The 8,991-nt window shown below is 43.1% G+C and overlaps 1 long non-coding RNA gene across 3 annotated transcripts; it reads right to left on the bottom strand.

The window, feature by feature from the left end:
- Positions 1–76: 76 nt before the first annotated feature.
- LOC106727533 lies at positions 77–8,985 on the bottom strand. 3 transcript variants are annotated; one of them, XR_001363763.1, is made up of 4 exons: positions 8,782–8,985; positions 4,319–4,549; positions 3,901–4,018; positions 77–1,132 (listed from the first exon to the last, which is right to left on the bottom strand). It is a non-coding gene; the product is annotated as an uncharacterized LOC106727533 (long non-coding RNA). The 3 variants fall into 3 exon arrangements; XR_001363764.1 differs by lacking the exon at positions 3,901–4,018; XR_001363762.1 differs by lacking the exon at positions 77–1,132 and having other exon boundaries at positions 2,231–4,018.
- Between the last annotated feature and the right edge of the window lie 6 nt (positions 8,986–8,991).

Raw genomic sequence — 8,991 nt, 5'->3', positions numbered from 1 at the left:
GTCCCTGGCATATGTCTTAGAGATTTCTATGCGGTACGCAATGTGTTAAAAAAGGAAGTTGTGATACTGACTAAACATTATTTGTATTTTTAAGTGTTCATAAGAACAAGAGCTATAAGGGTAAGGAGACCTTTCAAGTTGGAACTATTTAATTGGCTGAAGAAAACTTATCAGGGAAGGTAACATAATTAGTCCTTTGCACAACTTGATTAATTTTCATCTTTACTCTTAAGATTCTTTGATATGTCTTTTTTTTTTTAAGTTTGAGAAGAATGAGTTGAAGGGAATCAAAACTAGAGATCAAGCAGTCAGGTGGGGAGCCTGATGGAATAATCTAGGCAAGAGGTAACCATGGCTTTGATTGGGATTGTAGCAGTGGGGATGAAAAGAAAGACATTGAAGGGAGCCTTAGGAAGAGGTATTAGTGAGATTTCATGACTGATTGGAAAAGCTGAGTTAGAGAATCAAGGTTACTCCCAAAATTACGGCATAAACATCTGGATGTATGGAAGTTGGCAGCAGGACCAGGTTCTTTTAGTTTGGGTGTAAGGAGAGGATGTGTTCTGGTACCTGCAGGACATCAATTGGTGACGCCAAGTAAGCATTTGGATAGTTAAATCCAATGCTTAGAAGGTTAGGTTGGAAAACATGATCTAGCATATAAATTATAATTGAAGCAAGAATTTTCTAGGGAGAGCAGGTAGAATGGGAAAAGGATAGAATCCCCTAGGATGGAATCCTGATCAACACCAACATTTAACTTTTGGGTACTTAGGGAGGAGCCTGCAGAAATTGAGAAGTTGCTATAAAAGAAGTGGGAAGGAAATAAATATTTAGTAAATAGAACAGCCAATTTTATTGAGTTCAATTCTTCTAACTTCTCAGTATATTCTTCAGTATTTTACTTCCCACACTATTTTTTCTAGGATCTGCACTATACAAAATAATTGCCACTAACTAGCCACATGTGGCTTTTAAAATTTGGTTACACTTAATCACATCAAGTTCTCGGTAACCGTGGTTGGTTTCTATTACATTAGTATAGATACAGAATGTGTCTGTCATCACAGAAAAGCATGTTGGACAGTGATCCTAGTTTCTGGCCACTCTTCTCCACAATTAGTTTTCAGCCCTGAAAGAGAGAGAGATGACACATAAGTGTTCATTCAGGTTGGGCTGGTGTGCTATCTTATTTCCCTAAAGAATTGGGTGGAGGATGCCAGATAAGGATAGTTATGGGCAGGTCTTCATGGTCTTTCCAATAGACTTATATGATTGATTATATCCTTATTTGAGTCCCTTAAATCTTATCTCTAGAAATGTCACCTGTTTTTCTTTATGAAAAAAGTTATTGTTTGCTCCTTTCCATATTCTAATTATTTAATCAACTGATTTATGGTGGTCTTTCTCCCTTTTATTATTTAGCTTTATTTATAAATCTTTTGGAGTAGATTAGATTTGAGATAACTGGTCAAGTCTATACACTTATTTTTAACTCATCTTTGAATAGGACTAGCTTGACTGGTCTAACTGAAGAACTAGATTTCCATGGTTTTAGCCCTGCTAGCAAAAATCAGGCCTAGGAAGAAAATGTCTATATTTGGGAGGGTCATAATTCAAAATGTACACAAGAAAATTCTGACTCAAAAAGAATATAAAATATTAAATTTAAGTGACTAGATTATTGGCTCTTTAAAGATCTGTTAAGTGATCAGACTATCAGCTCATACTATTGTTTTTTTTTACTGAGATTTAAAAAACTGATTTTTTCCTTTAAATTACAAATGCTATAATATTGAATGAGTTAGTATATCTTACAAATATTACCTTCAAATTAGGCAATGTGAATGTCCAAATCTTTTTAAAGATATCACCTGATTGAATATATGGTTACTTTAAATTTCCCTCTTGAGATTAGAGATAAGAATCTGAATGCCTGAATTTTTTTTAGTTTTTATCAATGACTGAAAAACAATTAGAAAACCTAATTTTAATATTTATATCTTAGGGAGTTTGTGTGGTTTTTGTTAATCATTACCCAAGAATATTTTGTACATTGATTTTTAGAGCAGAAAAGTGGAAGGGAGGGGTAGAGAGAGAAACATCGATTTGAGAGAGATACATTGATTGCCTCCCGCATGAGCCCGACCAGAGCCAGGGATTGAACCTACAACTCAAGTACATGCTCTTGAATAGGAATCGAACCCATGCCCTTCAGTGTGCAGGCCGATGCTCTAACCATTTAGCACACTGACCAGGGCTATATCTTAGGGAATTTTAATGCACAGTGTTTAAGCATCTAAATGTCCAAATTTGCTGTGGCAGAAGTATTCAGAATGCTTGGAATTAGCCTTTTAGTTTCTGAAGTGTAGGCATACCATGTATGTGAGTACATATTTATGAATATGGGAGATAGTCAAAACATAATGGAGAAAACATAAATGAAGTGAACTTATGTTTTAAGTCAGGCAGGTGATTGATTTGTAAAGAAGTTCCTGGTGTTGATTTTGGAGGATCATTGTTTTGTTGAATTTTATTTATTACAGATAATATGCCTTGTAAGTAGCACTACTTAGTATAAAATGTTTATCATATAGCTTGTCAAGCACTTGCTATTGAGGTCACAGTTTAATGGATTTCACACATATTTGAGTAATCTACTTCTAAAAAATTAAGAATAGCTGATTTCATTCAGAGCTCAATTTTCCTAACCTCCAAACAAAGCACCTCCTGTTATTGCTTATTAAGGGCCATCCTGAGGCAATTGAGAATATGGTTGCCTTTAAAAAAATACTCATAGACTGGTTTATAGAAAATAAAATATTAACATGGAGAGTTAGGGATGAACCTGGGTTTAGAATGATTACCATTTTCCATTAAAATGTTTGATGACTTTTTTTACTTTTGTGAACATTAGCTTAGTTGCAAATAAGAAATCTACACGTTTTGGCCTTTGATGTCAACTTCAAAAGAATATTGTATAGTCAAGAATTCTAAGTAACCCCTACCTTATTTAGATTGAAGATGAAAACTAAAAGCAAAATTGTTCTAGTTTTCTGTTTTTGTACAGTAATAACTTATCCTGTTACTTCCCTAGGGCATAAGCAGTTTTACTACATCATTAGGTGAGATACCTGAGTGATAAGGTTTACTTTTTTCATTTTACATATATACACATACATATGTACTTATACACATTTCATGGAGATTGCATTTCTCCAGCTTTTCTAATACATTTGAATGCCATGTAGTAAATGCCAGCTTTTTAAAATATACAATTCTAAAATATACAAACAAATCTAAGTTGAAGAATTTGCTTATATCTAAGAACCTTGGCAGTTATTTAATAACTTTTATATATTACTAGAGGCCCGGTGCACAAAATTCATGCACTGGGTGGGTGTCCCTCAGCCCAGCCTGCCCAATTTGAACTTCAGTGATGGTTGTGCCTCTTCTTTGGTAGCTAATAATGTAAGTAACTGCGTGTATCCTTACATATTATGAACTGTTCCAAAACCTTTGATCTCCACCCCCTCCTTTGCTTTTCACACAGAGAGATACCTATTAAAACCCATTAAAGCCATATCTTCCCACTTTCATGTTGTTTTTAATTATTATTTCTCATGCTAATTTATTAATTAGCTGTCAAACTTTAAGTTGGGCAATCTTAGGATCTATTTGCATGTCTGAGGAAAATTCAAATTAATAAAGGAGAAAGTGTTGCCAACTAAAATGCTCTCAATGCATAATGGGCACCTATTAAATATCAAACACTATGTTACGTATTTTCCATGTATTTGCTCATTTAATCTTCATTTAAGAATGTGCATGAGGTGTGTACAAGTATTTCCCCCATTTCCATATGAGGAAACGGGCCCAGAAAGTTAATACAATGCTTACGTGACAGAAACAGGACCAGAACCCAGGTTTGTTTTGCTCCAAAGCTCAGACTCATGACTTGAATGCCTCCCCAGGCAGGGTTCCCTTTAGGATCAAGGACCTTGAGCTTTGTCATTAACTAAGGAGGATAGAAAAAAAGAAATCATTTCTAGGGAGCCATGATAGACCACCTCTTAAATTGTGTGTGTGTGTGTTTTGGGAACCCTGTCTCCTTGGTTTCTTTGAGTAAATGTGAAGGGTGATTCACATTACCTAATCAGATTAATGGGATGTTAGTTCAGGAGTTATTAATGTTGGCAACAATTAATAGGGCCAGTGGATTTGGCTCACCTGTTATGCCTGAGAATATCACTTTCCATGACTATTTCAAGCTTTGCTTTTCCTTATGCTTCTGAACACAGCAGGCAAGATAACTCACCTGGATTGGGGGCGCGGGGGACACTTATTTGTGAGGGCCTGCTTGAAGGCCTGCAGGAGGGGATGGTAGATTCATATGTGTGCACAGCCCTCACATTTCAGTGGAAACACAAACATGTCCTGTGGGGTTGGGCAGCAGCAAAGAGTCAGATGGGAGCCCAAACTTTGTTGGCATCCTGAAGGTAGAGATGATCCTGGCAGACTGCTGACTTCCTGGTCTTGCCCAGAGGCCCTTGCAGAGACAGAAAACACCTGGCTTAATCTTCCAGGCTGGGGCAGGATGGGCTAGCACTTCAGAATCTTGTCGATGAAGGTGGTGGCAGGACTTCACTTGTGAGTATAGTATAGCGGGATTGGCCTGACAGTCAGTGATGAGAAATGGATGGTGGTACTTAAGGCAGTTCCCAGGACAACACTCTGCAGTCCATGCTTTGCTTTTAGCTTACATTTGCCTTCAGTGACAGTGTGATTCCAAAAGGGCTCCAGCACAGGTACAAGAAAGTGAAGGAATTGAATAATAGCTCAAAGGAAGCAATAGATTATTTTCCTAGTGACTGCCCCCCCCCCATCCCCGTCCTCTGTGTCAGCAATACAGCCACTTGACAGATGTTTAGTTCCAGCTGTGCACACGGCATGGACGGCAGTGGGAACATTGTGTTCCCCACCTGCTCATTGTGTTCAGATGGCTGAGGGTGTGTTTAAGGTCTCTCTGTGTGGGTGTGTAGCCTGATTGTGTGTGTACTAGTATGTGTCCAAACTACCGTTTGTGGGGGTTATATCACAGCCTAGGAGTCCAAGTTAATAAGGCACGTAGCTTTTTCTTAGTCAAGTCTTAAAACACACACACACACACACACAGACAAAACAAATAAAAAGTAAGCTATTAATACCACCTCTCTCCAGTTCCTCACTCCCTTTAGATGAAGTCAGGTTGTATTTTGGTGTCGTTTTGCCTGACACTTTAATTGCAGATGTAATAGTAGATTCCAGAAATTTATTGTGATCTTTTTACTAAAAAAAAAAAAACTTATTTGACCATATTGTTAACTTTCCTTTAATATATTTTTATTGATTTTAGAGAGAGAGAGGAAGGGAGAGGGATAGAGAGCTAGAAAAATTGATCATCTGCCTCCTGCACGCCTCCTACTGGGAATCAAGCCCACAACCTGGGCATGTGTCCTGACCGGGAATTGATCCAGTGACCTCCTGGTTCATGGGTCAATGCTCAACCACTGAGCCACACAAACCAGGAGGAAATTTGATTTTTAATAAACCTGTTTTGGGTATGCTCTGGGAATACAAAGGTGGTCAGGATAGTCCTTTTCCCTCACTAGATTATCGTACAAATGAACAGATAAGCTAGTGGAATAAGGGTTCACCCAAGCTATGGAAGAAACATTTACAGGCACCCAGGAGAGGGAGTGGCTACTCCCACCGAGGGGAGGCTAGCAATCCTGGGGTTGCACAACCAGTTAGTGTAGTGCTTGCTGTCCCAGCAGATTGGCCGTTGGGAAGTGTTGTGTCTGATGCTTCCTCCAATGCAGCAGGATCATATGTGGAATGAAAGAACGCATCGTCCTAGACTGTGCTGCCCTAGGAGCCATGCATGGACGAGGAGCTCAGGGATGCAGGGAGGATTGGCCAGCTGGTCACTACTCTCATTCCTGATGGACCTCTTGCAGGTCCCCCTGTCGTGTGGCAGAGGGAGTTAGAGATCTTGTTTGGCTTATAATCAGGAAACATGGGGTCAAGGTTTTACCCTGCTGCTGATTACTTGGGCAGGCTAAGCTAGTCTCTCAGGTCCTTGTTTTCCCCATCTGCAAAGGCAAGTAATAATAGCTACATATTAGGGTTGTTTGGGGAATAACATTAAATATCTGGTACATAAACTGCTCAGCATTGTGCCTGACAGGGGTCAGTGCTAATACATAGTATTTATTTTTATTAATGGACCTCTATTTGTGTGCCCAGAGCTGACTCATCCTTAGGCCGTCAAAGTCAACCTCCATATTTACAACAGCTCTTAACTGTTCTGCCCAGATCCCTGGAGGGCTATGACACCCTCCTAGCTGACCCACCAGGGCACTGATTCTCAATCTGGGGCCCATTCTTCCTAGCTCAGGTTGGCTTGAGAAAAGTCCTCAGGTCATCTGAACCCCCTCCCTGGTCCCCACTGAGACTTTTTGCTTGGGGCAGTGAGTCTTAAGCAGGGTGTGTGTTAGCTTAGCATCCCCCCCGCCCCAGCTTTGCTAAAATACACAAACTGCATCCCACTATGACTCATCGGACTTGCATAATGGTGGAGCACTGGTAAGTGTGTGTTACCTTTCCAGGCAATGCTGATAAACAGGCCTGGTTAAGAAGTGCTATCTTTGTGGATGTCTCTCTGCTCAACGCTGTTTCACCAAGCTAGCATAGCACTGAAACTTCTAGCAAAAAGTAATGGTGGCCAGTAGCTTTTCAAAGCTCAGAGATACTGATCCTGGTGTCAAACCAAGGAGGCAGAGTCTTTAGAGATGAGGTAAACGTGTCAAGAGGAGGAACTCGGGGGTATAAAGGGACTCTGCGTACAGCCCCGGACATGCTGTATACTGGGTGCTTAACAAGAGGCAGTGATGATTATCATTAATAGTTGTGTATTGGGCTAGCTCCTTGAAGGCCTGTATCCATTTTAGGATAAAAGACTCCAAACCAGGAAATTAAGAAACCAATTGGCTGTTTGGGAAGCATTTAGAAAATGTGATGAGAGGTGTCATGCACAGGCTAGTAGCAGAGATTTCAAGGAAGAACAGCACTGTGGCCTCTGTTCCCATTTCCCCTTTTGCTTCTGAAATGAGAAAGGAAGGAGAGTGTGTTAGCAGCTGGTGCCGAGACGGGCAGTGAAAGCCTCTCAATACTCAGCCCTATGTTCTGGGAACGACATGGTGAACCCCAGACTGCCACGGGCTTTGAGTTTTGTCTCCGCATTCATTCTTGACGTTTGGGGCTCCTGGTTGCTGTGCTAAGATGAGTGTAAACACGTTTCCAACGGAGCCTCGTGCAGTTTCTGCTCCTGCCAAGAGACTCGGAGCTGAGTTCTGAGTAAAAGATGGGAAACGATGGGCTCAACGGAAGGAGGAAATTCTGCCTTTTCAGCCTTGAGGTGATCCAGAAAAGGGGATGAGAGAGACTCCTCAGAATTAAGATAGGAAGGAGAGTCCCCCTCCCCCCAACCCCCCAAGCAAAGACTGGGAGATAAAGGCACTGCAGTCAAATGAGATATCTGTGAAGTACTTTGAAAGTACTTTAGCTAGACTCTGTGACTCTTTACATCGAGAGCAGTAGCATCAATAACTTTATCAGCAACTTGAGTTCAAGGTGATGCTCAAGGTCCTGAATTAGTCCCCCGCCACAACCCCCACCTGAGCCTGCATCCTGCTGTGCAGAGGTGATCTGTTCAATCCTTGGAACTTCCAGCTAAGGTGACTGCATAAGCTTTTGCTGTAAGAACTTTCCTTGAGGTCTAATCTCTCTTTTGCTGACAGTTCCTATCCTCTTGAGCCTTACTCCTCAACTGCCTACTGCTTATTGGAAAAGTGCAGATAGCCCAACACAGGCTGGTGCTCTAGAAACTGTTACAATTTATTGAAGGACATCAAGCATGCGGAGAAAAACAAGCCATTTGCCCCAACTCTATGCTATTCCTATCGCAGAGAACATGGAGTCTCTCTTCTCTTGGCCAGCAACCTCCCCTTACTAAAAGATGGGGTGTGTGCATTTGTAAACTGGGGGTGGGGTGAGAGGGGGGGGTGGAGTCTAGCTTTCCTGCCGCAACCAAGACAGGATGGTTCACAGCTGTCCAGAGAGGCAGGGTCCAGGCCTGTTGGATCGCGGGAAGGGTGGGCTATGCCAGTCCAGGGTGGGTGTCAGTCCTGGGCTCTGATGCAGGACGAGCCCTTCCTTTGTCTGACCTTAGCAGACAAATCCCCGCTCCCGCTGCGGGTAGACGCATAAAGTGTGTGCTTTAGAAAGATGTCTGCAACATGACGGTGCAATTTAAAATCTGGGTCCTACTTTCCTGAGCTTGGACTCAAACATGTCCTGAGATAGGAGAAGGCGCTTTAGGCAAAGGACTGCCGGGGCGGGAGAAGGCGCCTGGTGCTGGCGGGTAGCTTCCCAGCGGTGACCACAAGTGGCCAGCAGGTGTCAGTGCGCCCTCGCTCAGACGCGGCGCGGGCCTCCGCCTCCAGGACCCCTCCCCACCGCGGTCTTAGGGGGCGCGGTCCAGACCCGGAGTCCCTCGGGTCTCGCCGACAGCTCTGCTGCTGGGGCGACACGTGGTCACCCTCCCCAACTGCAGCTCTGAACTCTGCCTGGGGCTGCTCCCCCGGAGGCGCTCCCCATTCCGCCCCAGGGGGTCGATCCGCACCTGTGCCTTCCTTTCTCACCCGGACTCTACTCGCCACGGCCGCCGGTAGCACTTACGGTTGAGGGCAGCCCGGCCCAGGGCGGGACTGCTCCGGATGCAACCCGTACCGGTGGCCGCTTGTCCAGATTCGGGTCACGGGTCTCCAACCCCCTTCCTCCCAGGACGCAGCTCGATGGGGACACTCCCGGGTGCCCGCTGCTTTCTGCTGGGCTGGCCGTAGCCGCTCTGCCAATTCCCAGCAGGGGCCGCTCCCCGCTCCCCGGGCA

The sequence above is a fragment of the Myotis brandtii genome, unplaced genomic scaffold, assembly GCF_000412655.1.
Source record: "Myotis brandtii unplaced genomic scaffold, ASM41265v1 scaffold441, whole genome shotgun sequence".
Lineage (NCBI taxonomy): Eukaryota > Metazoa > Chordata > Mammalia > Chiroptera > Vespertilionidae > Myotis > Myotis brandtii.
Note: the sequence above shows the minus strand (reverse complement) of the source record. Positions and strands in the feature narration are given on the sequence as shown.